This window comes from Equus caballus, chromosome 2 (genome assembly GCF_041296265.1).
Source record: "Equus caballus isolate H_3958 breed thoroughbred chromosome 2, TB-T2T, whole genome shotgun sequence".
NCBI classification, from domain to species: Eukaryota; Metazoa; Chordata; class Mammalia; order Perissodactyla; family Equidae; genus Equus; species Equus caballus.
In genome coordinates this window covers 42,739,379-42,752,780 of record NC_091685.1, presented here as the reverse complement: position 1 = coordinate 42,752,780, position 13,402 = coordinate 42,739,379, and the positions used below count along the sequence as shown (strand labels likewise).

The window sequence follows — 13,402 nt, the reverse complement described above, 5'->3', positions numbered from 1 at the left end:
CTCGCCTGCTCTGCTCCGGCCACCCTGGCTGCTCTGGGAACCTCAGACACTCCAACTGGGGCTTGTTCTCTCTGCTGGGAAAGCTGTCCATGGCTGTCGCTTCTCTCATTCGGTGTCCCTTGAATTGTCATCTCCTTGGAGAGGCCTTCCCTGGTCGTCAGGCATATGGTTCTCATCTTGTCCTCTTTTATTTTCTTCTTGGCTCTTATCTCTGTCTGAGTTGCCATCTGTCTTCTTGTTGGTGGGTTTACTATCTGTCTTTTCATCCCATGCTCGTTCCTGAGAGCAGGGGCCTCCTTAGTACACGACTGAGTGCTCAGCACTGAGAGGACCTGGGACTGGGTGGCCCTTAGCACAGATTTGCCGAGTGGAAGAATGAAAATTATTGCCAAAAGTTGTGATTGAGGTGGAGGTGAAATACAGCTCCTTGGGACTGTGGGGGTCCTGGGGTTCATCTAATCCAATACAACCTCCCTGAGGTGGGCGTCCACACTCTGCCTGAGCGCTTGCAGGGACTGACAGCTAATTACTGCTCAGGGGACAAAGGAGGAAAAACAAAAATAGCCTACAACATAACCCAGTGAGGTGACATTATGTAATTTTCATGAGCTAATTTAATGAACCCACTCTGATTCACCACTTAGTAGAGCATTTATTAAGCACATACTCAGTGGGGGAGGCAGACATGCAAAAAACTAACCTAGAGAGGCGCCCTGAGACGGAGGACTTCCGCAGAGCATGACTCGGGAGGCAGCAGCCCAGCCAAGCTGGGCCCAGCTGTCTCAGTGTAGGTAAAACACTGGTGAAGGTGAAAGGGGATGACGTCGGAAAATGGCCATCACAATGTCTGGCACATGGCAAGTGCCCAATACATCCTCGTTTCCATTCTGTCTGAGCAGATGGCAATGACTTCGGCCGGAGCAGGCAGCTGTGAGAGGTGGACACAGGACCACCCTGCTAGAAACGACATTTCCCAGCCTCTCTTGCAGCTAGTGGGGCTATGTGACCAAGTTCTCGCCGGTGTGAGCTCCCATCAGGTGTGCAATGTCCTGGTGGGGTCTTGACACACTGGCACGACCCCCCTTCACTCTCCCTTCTCCCTCCCCTGCTGACAGGCTTGGCAGGGACCTGGCTTCAGCCACAGCGACGAGTGCCACTACCTGGAACACGCAGAGACAAGGATGAGCTGCGGGAGCACAGCCTCCGCGCAGGCCCACACCACCCAGCTGGTACGGGAAAGGGAAGAGAAACATCCCTCTCAGATAAGCCTCAGCATTCGGGGGTCTGTGTTACAGCGGCGTTGCCGCGACCTCTCTAACATGAGAATGATTACAGGAGACTTCATCCAGGGTGCTGATGTTTGAATTGGACATTGAAGGATAAATAGGAATTTATCAATGGAGGGGTGGAGTGGGTGCAAATTCCGGAAGAGGGAACTCCATCGTATGCAAAAGTCTGGAGGCAAGAAAGCCCTTGGCTGATTCTAGCCCGGCTTTTCCCCATTAGAACCCCTGCTTGTTAAATACAGATCCCTGGGGCTCCCTCCATGCTCACCCTCACACCACCACTCAGACCCTCTGAATCAGAATGCACGGGGAGCGCCCGGAGCCTGAATCTTCACCCGGTGCCTGGGGTCATTCTTGTGACCCGCATACTTGGGAAGCGCTGGGCTGGATGTGCGGGCTGCAGAGAGCAGCCCTGGGAGCTGGGTCGGGAAGGCTGGACTGAGGCAAAAGTAAGTGGTCTTGGATCCCACAAAGAATTTGAACTTTAACCCACAGGCCAGTTGCTTCTTTTCTTTGGGGGAGAGGTCACAAATTCTGTCAAAAATTTGATGAAAGGTCCAACCCTTTCCCCAGAAAATATTTCCCTCCTCTCCCCACAACTGAACGCTTTTTCAGGGACCCACGAATCTGCTCTTTGGAACCCACGGAAGAACCCAGGGGGCAGCGATTTCAGTCAAGACAGGACCTGATCACGTCCACGGCAGCTCTGGGTGGGCGAGGGGCCCCACGCAGGAAGCCAGGCCAACAGGGGCTGAGAAGCAAGTGCGGCGGAGGCTTGACCCAGGAGTTCACAGGACGGAAGAGGTGGATGAGAGAGTCAGAGCAGAGGAGGCCTGGGCACGTGACCAACGACGAAGCAAGAGTCTGGAGGGGACAGAGTTCAAAGGAGAGGGAGGGTGTCTGCTTGGTCACCAGCTAGGGAGGGTGCAGGGGCGATGACTCCAGTTCTTTGACACGGCCGGTTTACAGCGATGAGTGGAGGAGCTGCGAGGGACTTGGACTGAGGGAGCGGCTCCCGGAAAGCCGTGGACATTCACGTAGAAGTTTAGAGGGGGCCCAGGCTGAAGAGTCCAGGCTCATCGAGGATGGGTGACCGCGGGCGCCGTGGGAGTCCACGGCCTCCTCCAGGGAGAGGCTGTAAATGAGACAGAAAGCTGGACCCTGCAGAGACCCACCTCGGAAGGGAGGCAGGAGAGCAGCCAATGAAACGCGAGAATGAGAGGAGAGCGAGAGAGATGGAGACACAGAGAGAGAGACAGACAGAGACCAAAGGGCAGAAAGGTCGAGCCAAATGAACCCTGCCAGGCCACCGGACTGTGCGGCTCAGAGGTCACTGGGCATCCCTGAGTCTTGTTCTTTTGCTGACTCTGCCATGAATGTCCTTGCCCTTAGTAAAGACACAGCCAAGTAATTAGGGATAAGGAGACATGACATCTGCAGTTTACCTGCAAATGGTTTAGAGAATAATACGTATATACATAGAGAGAGAGAGAATGCTAAAGCAAATGTGGCAGACGTTCACAAGTGGAGAATCTGGGCCAAGAGTTTGGGGGATTGTTTGTAAGTTCCGCAACCTCTTTAAATTTGAAACAATATAAACATAAAAATCCTCTTGTTTTGAAAAGAATACTTTGAGGAGATGGCAGGCGCACGGTGGTGGGTCAGGAAGTGTCAATCAAGCTTTGGAGAAGTTGGAGGGCGAGGGAGAGGCCCAGGAGGGCGCTGACTGTTTGAGGCGTGGGATGTTCTCAGATGGGGACCAGGGAGGACGAGTGGGTGCTCGAGAATGTATTAGGGCCGAAACAGCTGCCCCTGAGAAGGAGGGCGAGGGGAAGGAGGAGGGGCAGGAGGGAGATGGGGGAGAGAGGCACAGAGGGGGAAAGGGATGGGGAGGAAGGGGGGTTCTCACCGGGTTGAAAGACGTAGGATCAGGCATAGCGGTCAGCCTTGAAGTGGAAGGGGTGCCACTCCGAGCGAGGGCACAGGAGGTGACAACGAGCCCCCCCCCCCCCCCCAACGCCGGGTCGGCCCCGGAAGCGACTGCCCTTTTAAGGCGCGGGCCGCGGTGAGTCAGCGGCGCCAGAGGGGACCCCGCGCCCCGCCCGCCCCGCGGTGGCCCTCCCGGCGGCGGCGCGGGAAGTGGGCTCTCGGGGCGCGGGGCCCATTCCTTTCCCCTGAGCCAGGCGTCTTTGCGAGTTTATCAAAGTTATTTTGACGCGTTTAGAATTTTTCAAGTGAGCACTTCTGCGGTGGCACCCTCTCCTCGTCGCGCTCGGGCCTTGAAGACATCTACGGGCTTATTTATAGCCCGTGTTTATTTTTGCTCAGCTCCTGAACTCGAGCCTCTCCAAGCGCTAGTCTGAGCGGCGGCAGATTGGAGCGCGTCCTGGCTTCCCTGCCCCGACCCAGGGCCAGGCTCTGGTCTGCCTGGCCGTCTGTCTGTGACCTGGGGAGCCCTGGGGCCGAGAAGAGGGGCCAGGGCAGTTCAGGCTGGGCTGGGGCGGGGCAGGGTGGTGAGAGAGGGGTAGCTGGAGACCCCAGGAGGCAAAAAGCGACACTGGCCCCCCATCCTCTGCCGCAGCGCGCTGTAACTTCAACGAGCCCTCCTCCCTCCACCCTCTCCACGTGCAGGATCAGGCCCCCTCACCCCTCGCTGGCCTTGTCCCTTCACCCACCAACGACATCAGACTTTGGAGGAAAAGGATTTTGATTCAGCGTGAAGTTCAGACATGCACACCCTCTTAAACTCGTCCTGTCTCTCTGGGGCTCAGTGCGGTGACGCGCAGCCCGGCTTCTCACGGAGACCCGCTCCGCAGAGGCAGAACACAGGCTTCCCAAGGGGCACCAGTTACCCTGAGGAGAGCGGGCTGGGGTCCCCCGAGGAGCGGCTCCCTCTCCTCCGCCCTGACATGTGATGGGCTGCGCCCTCTGCCCAGGAGAGCGCCCTTTAGAAATGGAAAGACGAGGCGCGACGTAAAGAATGGGCTTCAGAGCCGCCACGTGCCGGCCGCGCACGTACCCATCCCGGTGACGGACAGCCGTGTCTCGGGGGCCGCCCAGGGCGGGTGTGGGATTACAGTCCTGGAAGACAGTTTCGCAGAAGCCCTAATCAGGACTTGCAGGATGGAGCGTCTTCATCGTGGGCCTGGCTGGCTCGGGCCTGGCGAGCCTTTAGGGGCGCACCCTGGGGCCCCCGCCTCGAGGCACCGCTCCGGCTGCGTAAACCTGTCAGGCTCTTTACGTTTGCCTGGGGCAGCTAGACAGCGCCGCTCTCTCGAGTCAGGGCCTTTTGCATTTATTCACATTTCTTCAGAAACAGCCCGGATTTGGCTGAAGTCACCCTCATTCGGCCCTAAAGTGCAAAACCCCATGTGCCCAGCAGTTGAGTTGAAAAAGAAAGGGTCAGAGTAGAATGCTCTTCTGTTTCATTTCGCTTTTATACTGTCTGTGGGTGGGAGCGGGGTGGTTACGGACCCACCGCCCCAGGCAGGGCTTCTGCACCTTCCTGACGGGCAGCCTGGGGGCGCCCTCGGTGTGTTTGGCTTCCAGACAGAGGGATGGACGTGCAAAGGGCAGGAGAACCAGGAACAGAGAGTTGAGGTGGAGCGACTTAGTGCCTGAGCCTGGGGGCCAGGAGAGCGCCCGCTGAGACCACCCTCAGCCTGGACGCCTCTGATGCCGGCGGGTTCCCCAGGCTGCTGGCTGGGTGTTCGTCTTCTCTTCTGCATTTCTGCCCCGTAGGGCGCTGCTCCTTACTCAGCGGTCCTCTCGGAGCGGAGGCTTGGTCACCATCTGAGATACTGACCCATCCTAAAGAGGGTGGGCAGAACACAGTTCCAAAATCAGACTTGAACTTTGGGTAATTTAAAACAGTGCTTTCTTCTCCTGATTTCATTCTTTTTTGCTTTATTAAAGAGTTGTTTATTGAATCATTATGAAAACTATGAAGCTCCCAAGAGCAAAAAGACAAAAAGTACTTCCACGTCACAGCAGGTGTAACTCTTGACTTATGTGGTTTTCTTTGATTTCAGCCTAATTTGCTATGTGTGTAGTGAAATTAATTTCATTTTCTTACCTTTATGTGTCAGCAGATGGGAAGAGTAGGTTTAAAAATGTCATTTTGTAAAACATTGGGCTTTTTGAAGGTAACGTTCTAAGTAAACATCACCCATGTGTTCCTAGACAAGAATGAGTGTCAGAGCGACCGTCAGTTTTAGCCTCCACCGAAACTGATGGACTGGACTGAAGACGGAGGCGCCATCTGGAGTTAATGCTCTCCGCCCAACACTACTCCTTGCCTGTACTTTGTGCGATTCAAGAGGAGAAGGCAGGCCCAGGCGTTGTGCTAAAAGCAAGCTGGTGGGAACACTGGTGCCCCACCCTGGGGCTGATTTCCTGGGACTGTGATCGGCTGACCAGAGGTGTGATGGGGTGACAGCCCCTGGAAGGTCAGGGAACCCCATCCCTTCCATTCACAGATGCTCTAAAACTGAGTTTTGTTGTTGTTATTCTTGAGGAAGATTGGCCCTGAGCTAACATCTGTGCCCATCTTCCCGTATTTTCTATGTGGGATGCCTGCCACAGCATGGCTTGATGAGCAGTGCATGGGTCCACACCCGGGATCGAAACCCCTGAACCCCAGGCCACCAAAGTGGAGCACACGAACTTGACCGCTATGCTCCTGGCCGGCCCTTAAACCTGAGCTTTTTACGAAACCGAGAAATACGGTATTTTTCCTGATAAGGAAATAAGATCATTTCCTCTCAATGATTTACTCTCTTCTAAATAATGAGTCACGTCAACCATAATTTATTTTAACCTCACTAGTTTGAAGTATGTAGTAATTTACATACATGTTGTAGAAGAAGATTTGCTGAGCAAGAAAGATGAGAAGGAAAACAGTTAATTTATGTAAGAGAAAAACATGTCTGCCATGATTTAGAAGCCATCATTTGTATATTAGTAATCTATTGTTGATTTAAATGATCCTTTTCTGTTCCCCAAATTAATCTGCCGTTGTCTACATGGGGCAAGATTCTGTTTTCCTCTGCTCTGGGTTTCTATACAGTTTTGAGGATAATATAACTAAATTTCTTTTAAAATATTGAAGGGGATCAAAATATGCCACCCTAAATACTCCACTTAGGCGTAAGGATTATTTTGAGCTAAAGGCAATTGAGAAGAAGCAGACATGGGAAAAGCATTCTGCCCTCCGCTATTTGCCTAAAAGTAGGACATAAATTTCCCTGGTGAAGATGCCCTCCCCTCTCACCAGGAAGGGAAGAGCAGCCTTCATCACCAGACACGGAGACGGAGGCGGAGACAGAGACGGCACCAAGATGAGTTTGCATAGACAAAACCTTACGGAATAACCTCTGTCTTACATTAGTTTCTCCAGAATATTTACCTTCCCACAGTTTATCACCCCTAGAAGCCCAACCTCCTTTTCATTTGTCTTGTCACATTTCAAAAATTTATTGTCCCTTATTAAAATGGTGTACAAGCCCCCTGAGTTTAACCACTTCTTTGTGTCTTCATCTCTTTTCTGTGAAGGCCTTTGTGCATGTTAAAATTAAAATATTAACCCATGCACATATAAATTAACATCAGATAAAATTCATATGCCTTTTCTTCTGGTAATTTGTCTAATTTGCAGGCTCCAGCTACAGAACCTAAGAGGGAAGAGGAAAATTTTTTCTTTCTCTTCAATATTCTCTAATTAGATTAATTAAAATAGGTGAACCTATAACTTAATCTGATCTGTGAGATTTTATTATATGATAAATAATTGGGGGAGAGAGACATTCAATTTTTCACCATAGCATGGAACCATTTGAAAATTCTTTCTAGACCTATCTGTATCCTCCCCGGAACCCCCAAGAACATCCATTTCCTGAGTCTGGCGACAAGCAGATGAGAGATCCCTACTGCAGAGACTGAAAACTGACAACGAAGCAAACGTGAATGCTCTTGCTCCTGGGAGGGTTTTCCTCCCATCCCCCAGGTGATTCACAGCCTGGCTGTGCTCACCGGCTCTGCTAATTGGTCGTCATCTGCTGAGAGGAGCCAAGCCTTTGTTCCTGATCCCGGGTAGGAGAAAATGTGAGAGTGGGAGAGGAAGCGGCATGTAGCTTCCTCAGGACGGGAGGTGGAGGCGAGGCAGAGCCCGGAAAATGCATGCCGTCCAGCTCAGCAGTGAGCTAGGAGAGTCCCCGTCATCACCTCCTCATCACCATCGCCTTTGTCATCCTCCTCCTCTTCCGCCTCCGCCTCCTCCTCACTGCTGTCATGCGATCATCATATCTGCCATGTACGCTGTGCCCCACACCAAACAGGCACTTCACGTGCATCATCTCACCGTCACGGAGGGTTGAATCCCGCTTGGCCTTGCATTCCTACTCGAGACACCCTGACGACGGCTTCAAGGACGGATGCCGACCCGTGCGCATCTTCCGGTCGGAGGGGAGCGGCAAATGTCACGGGTCACCAGGTCCAAAGAGAAGACAAACCAGTTCAGGGCCAGTTTCGGCTTCTCAAAGAGGCTGAAGAGTTCCCAGAAATCATTCATTCGTTCATCCAACAGATCTGGAGGCACTGCAATGTGCAGGGGCTGCGCTTGGCGCTGGGCTCATGGGGATGCACCGGGCAGAGACGGCCCTGGCCTCAGTCTTCCCTTTGTAAATGGGACCAGTGCTACAAGCCAGTGGAGCAGAGGGACCAGGCAGTCGAAGACTGATACCTCCAGACCCAGGATAGGGTCAAAGAAAGCAGCAGGCTGTGACGTGGAAGGGAGAAGGAAGCCTAGCTGCTCCCTGAGGCTCCCGGTGTGGAGAACCTTGCCTCCCGCAGAGAGCGGCCCCGGGTCACACACGCTCACGGAACAACCTGAGGGTGTGAGGAGCCAAAACCCGAGTCAGCGGGGAAGGCTCCACAGAGGAAGGAGAACAGGAGGGCACTCGCGGCTGGAGATGCGGGAGGCCCAGGGAGAAAGCACAACTTCCAGAAACAGGGCACAGGAAGCTCTGGGAGAGAGGTGATGAGTCAGGGGGTGGGGTGCTCCCAGGCAGAGGGCGTGGCCCGGCGACTGGACCTGACATGGCCAGGGGAGGTGTGCTGTGTCCCCTGAGCGTCACCTGGAGCCGCCAGCGCCCCCCCGCCCCCCCGCCCGTCCCCCTGCTGCTTTATCGCCCGGGCGGCCCCTGGTCCACGCGGCACCATCGGGAGACTGTGGAGCCCCAGGCCCGACGCTGAAGGAAACGGGCAGGGGCGGGGGGCGGGTTCCCCACCTGCTTCTGCGGCCGTGGGCACAGTTGAAAGAGAAGATGAGGAGACGAACGGCTGGTTATTTGGATTTTGACGTCCCGGGTCTTGCACATCTTAAGACACCAGCATGCGGAGGCTCTCGGCTGGAAGTGCGCGTGAGTCAGGGGCGAGCAGTGTCTGCCCGAGGACGGCCTGCCGATGGCAAGCTTCACGCTGCGTGTTGGGGAGGAGGGCGAACCTTCCCGGGAACTGATGATTTGGGCTTCTTTGGAGGACAGCGGTGTCGTGTAGAAAGATCTGGAAGGCAGGATGTGCCCGGTGATTCACCTGGGGAACAGTTGGGACAGGCAGAAAGAATGCTTGTGGCCCAGAAGCAGGATCTCACAGACTGATGCAGCCGTGCCAGAGTGTGCCCTGTCCAAAATGGAGAGACTGGCCAAAGCCTGAGGGATGCGGGATGAAGACCGGCGTATGGCGCAGGCAAGAGAAGGACAGGAGGGAGCCGCTGTCGTAGCATACCATGGGCCTCTGGGCCTAGGAGAAATTCCATCCTGTTTCAGACAGAGCTCCCCAAATGGGCAGAGAGCAGAGTCTAGAAAAGCCATCTGCCCGAAGGCTTTTCACGTAAATCAGATTCCTTCACCTACCGAAGGTTGTTGAGCATCAGTCATTAACCAGACGCTGGGATGGGCAGTGGGGACATAACAGTGAATAAGACAGACACCACAGTCCCTGCCCTCCTGGACCTGATCTTTCAATGGCAGGAAGTAAGCAAAACCCAAAACCAAACAAGTAAACAGTCTAGTAAATACAATAATTGCAAGTTGACCTCAGTACTCTGAAGAAACAAGGGGTTCAGTGGAGAATAACTGAGGGAGACCTACAGAGGGAAGGGTAGTCAGAGAAAGCCTGAAACTCACCCTGAGACCTTAAGGAAGAGAAGCTAGTTAAGCAAGGAAGAGCGGTCACAGCAGGTGCAAAGGTCCTGAGGTACAAAAGAGTTGGATGTATTCAAAGAATGGAAAGAACAGGGCAGGAGTGGTACAGGATGAACTTAGTGAGAAGGGCAGCAACTTCGAGGGTTTTCAGCAGGGGGTGACATGTTCCACTTCATGTTTTCAGAAGGCCATTTTTGCTATTATGTGGAAACTAGGTTGTGGGGGTTTCCAACAAATTCCTGACTCACCTCATTAACAATTTCATGTCTCAAAGGAACTACTGTCAGGAATGGCCACCATCTGGATGGGCTGTTAGCCAAGTAGAAACGATAGAGACCTGGAAGTAAGCGGCTATGGAACCTTCGGGTTCATAACATCTGAGGAGGATAGTGTAGAGTGAGGAGTATTTTCTGATCTTCAGCGTGGGGGATGTCAAAGGGTGCTGAGGACAGCCAGCCCTGAAGGCCTAGTGGTCAAAGTTTGGCACTGTCAGCCCCACGGCTGGGGCTTGTTTCCTGGTTGTGGAACCTCACCACCTGTGTGGCAGCTGCGGTGCTGTGGCAGTGGCTCACAGGAGAGCTAGAGGGACTCGCATCTCGGATGTACAATCGTGTACTGGGCCTTTGGGGAGGGAAAAACGACAAAAAGAGGAAGATCGGCAGTGGTCAGCTCAGGGCAGATCCTTCCTTGAAAAAAAAATAAATTAAAAAAAATAAACTGACGCCCAACCCTCTCCTTAAAAAAAAAAACGGTGTCGAGGAGTCTTGTGATTCTAAGACGTTTGTCTCAAAGGGGAGGTCAGTTCAGAAGAGTTGGGAATTCTGACTGTGTCATTCCAAATGACTTCCTTTCCACTGAGAGGAAAATGGGCAGGACCATAGGCATTGTTCCCCAGGGGAGCTGAGATTTTTAAGCAACAGGTACCTAAAAAGGAAAGAAAGTTACCTAACCGTGGACAAATATAAGAGACTGACACGGACCTCTAGGAATAGTCTCGGGAATGCAAAGCGCATAGAAAGGGACGTTGAAAAATGATTATAGCAAGGTGCCCGGAGGAGGCAGCTGACAAGGTGCGCCGAGGCTGGGAGCTGCAGGGAAGCAGAGCTCCTCATCTCCTGTGCTGTTCTTGTGTTTTTGTGACAAGGGGATATCTTCAGGCAAAGATGCCGGAGGAGGAGGAGAGCCAGGAGGGAAGTCTGTGAGGGTGGGGCGCCTGCCTGCGTGGCTGTCTGCAGCATCCCCTGCACAACTGGCCCTGGGTGGGCCCTCGTTAATGTTTGTTGAGTGAATGAATGCATGTGTGCATGCATGAATGACAATACACGTATTATCATGCTGTTATGATAAAGATAGATGTCAACTGTCCAGGCGGGGGAGCCGCAGACTATCCCGGAAGAGGACTTTGCCCTTTTCTTTTTGGCTTCCCAATGTCTATTTTCGCTGCCCCTGCGTTGTTGGGGGCCTTGCTGGAGGCAGCCTCAGCTGCCTGTACAGAAGCATGAGGGGGCGAGACTGCCTCCTGCCCAGTAGCTGGGGCCTGGATCTGAGACCTGGACTTGGCTGACCGGATGCTCCGCAGGGCACACGTGGAAGCAGGGACTGGGGAGAGATTTTCCAGCAGAGATGCTGAGGGTGGCAGCATCGTGACCACACTGCACCTATGGGCACGCGTAGCATGGGCTCTACCCACCGCAGCCGGCACTCCTGCCCCATCCCTGTCTTTAAAACCTTTTGAAATAAGTATAGATCTCCAGTAAGTTACAGTGATTGTAGAGAGGTCCCATGTACCCTTCACCAGCTGTGGTTACACCTCACATAACCACAGCACAACACCAGAACCCGCAGTTGACCTGGTACAAGGTGGGCCTCGGCTTAAAGTCTATTTCCAAACCTTCCCACTAGTTGCTGCTCCATCCAATATCCTTCCAACAGATGATGTTTCCGTCTAACTTAACCAGAGTCAGTTTCGCCATTTGTAACTAAGAACCTGGACTGGTCCACCACCTTTGAAAGGTTAGTACGACAGCAGATGCCAGGAGACCTCCCAGCCCGTTGAGGAATGGAAAGTAGGTTCATGTGTCTAGACCCAGGGTACCTGGTGGGGCACAAGGAAGGCTGAGCAAGACAAGAAGCTGAAAAAGGAGCTGGCGAGGGATGTGTCTGGACTTTATTCTGTGAGCAGTGGGAGCTGTCCGAGGTTTCTGAGATGGGGATGACCAGATCTAAGAGGCCTCTGTGGCTGCAGAGTTGGGGAGCGATGGCTTGGAAGGCAGGGAATTGAGAATTGGTAATAAATTCTCCCAAGAAGTAGACGGGGCGGGAGAGGACGAGGAGGGAGAGGGGAGACATTTTAGGAGGTATTCAGAGGCAGACTTGGTCTGGGATGTGGTTGGGAAGAGGAGAAGGGGGGTAGGGGAGAAGGGGGAGGCAGGAAGAAGAATGAGGAGGACGGATGCGAAGGAGGAAGGAGAAAGAAGGGTGAGAAGGAGGGAGGGGAAGAGGGAGTAACTAACTGGAAGATGGCAAAGGCTTCGAGACACAGCCCCAAGCTTTCGCCGTCACAACACATTAAGTGAATTGCCCTGGAGAGACGGCCGTGTGGCTCACTCAGCCTGACATGCTGGCTTCAGGGCTGGCATATGCAATGCTGCTCTTTCCCTCCTGTGTGCATGTGAGGCTTTACCTTGGATCCGTACCTGCACTGGCGCTCGGGCGGGGACCGCTGAGGTTTCCCAGGACTGATAACACCTCCTCTTCCCCCGCTCGGTTTATCATAATAATGGTGGTGATATCTGACATTTCTGAAGAGCCGCTTCTATGCCAGACACTCTGCTAAGCGCTTCGCACCCTTTAACTTACTCTGATGTTCACTCTCCCAGGACGTAGGCAGTAGATGGTTCCGGTTCTCCAGTGTGACTGAGAAAGAAATAGAGAGTCGGCAGATAGAGGCCAAAGGAGCATTATTATCATGGACGGAGGATGTCACAGCACATGGCCTGGCTTCGCTAGACTTCCTATCTGGGTGGACCTGCCAGTTCTCCCGAAGTTAGGAAAGGACTGGCACCGAGGAGCAGGCCAGCGTGGAGGGGGGCCCGGTCCCTTCTCCCAAATGCGCTGGTCAGGGACGCTGGCCCTCTATTGAGGAAAGGGTGAGTGGGGCAGAGAGAGGTCCAGGACCCCCACGTGGAGATGCCTCCCCCACCAGGAACAAAGGAAGGAGCGATATTTTCACGAAGAAGTTTCATGAGCGCTTGCTGACATGGTGCAGTCAATGCTGCTGGAAGGACGGGGTCTCGGGGTCAGAGCTACAAAGACAACAGGCTGTGAGGCCTGGGGGTCGAACAAGAACCTCAGAGCTGTGAAGGTGCAGAGTAGGGGCAGAAATGCAAGCTATTAAGGAGGCAGAATAGACAAGACTTGGTTTGACTCCTTAGATGTGGGGGTGATGGTGGCCCCCGGGTCATGGAGCTGCTCCCTGAGACCCAGGTTACACAAGGAGGAACAGATTGGGGAGAGAGATAATGAGGTCAGCTTTGAGTAGTTAGAGATGCTTGGCCCCTGGGCCATGAGGGGAGAAATACTGGCTGGAAATGCACATTTGAATTGTCATCATGTTGTCTCAGCAAATATTTATCAAGCGCCCCATACGTGCCAATAGCTTTCCTAAGTGCCAGAAGTGTCACGTGAGAAAGACACCTGATCAGATTCCTGCCTGCATGGAGTTTAGAATCTAGTGGGTGCGATACATTTAACAAAAATATATATAAGTAAACTGTGATGACACATTACTCTAGGTGTTATGAGAGATCAACCAGGGGATCAGGGCAGGTGACTAATGGAGAAGCAGGAGACAACCATGCTGAGAGGTGGGGAAGAACACTCCCCGTGGAGGCGAGCACAGCATATGCAAAGGCC

The 13,402-nt window shown here is 53.3% G+C and overlaps 1 long non-coding RNA gene across 1 annotated transcript; it reads right to left on the bottom strand.

Annotated features, from left to right (window-relative positions):
- Positions 1-632: 632 nt before the first annotated feature.
- Positions 633-3,573, bottom strand: LOC106782825 (uncharacterized). Its single transcript, XR_001380173.3, has 3 exons — positions 3,196-3,573; positions 1,972-2,421; positions 633-1,160 (listed from the first exon to the last, which is right to left on the bottom strand). It is a non-coding gene; the product is annotated as an uncharacterized lncRNA (long non-coding RNA).
- Positions 3,574-13,402: the final 9,829 nt, after the last annotated feature.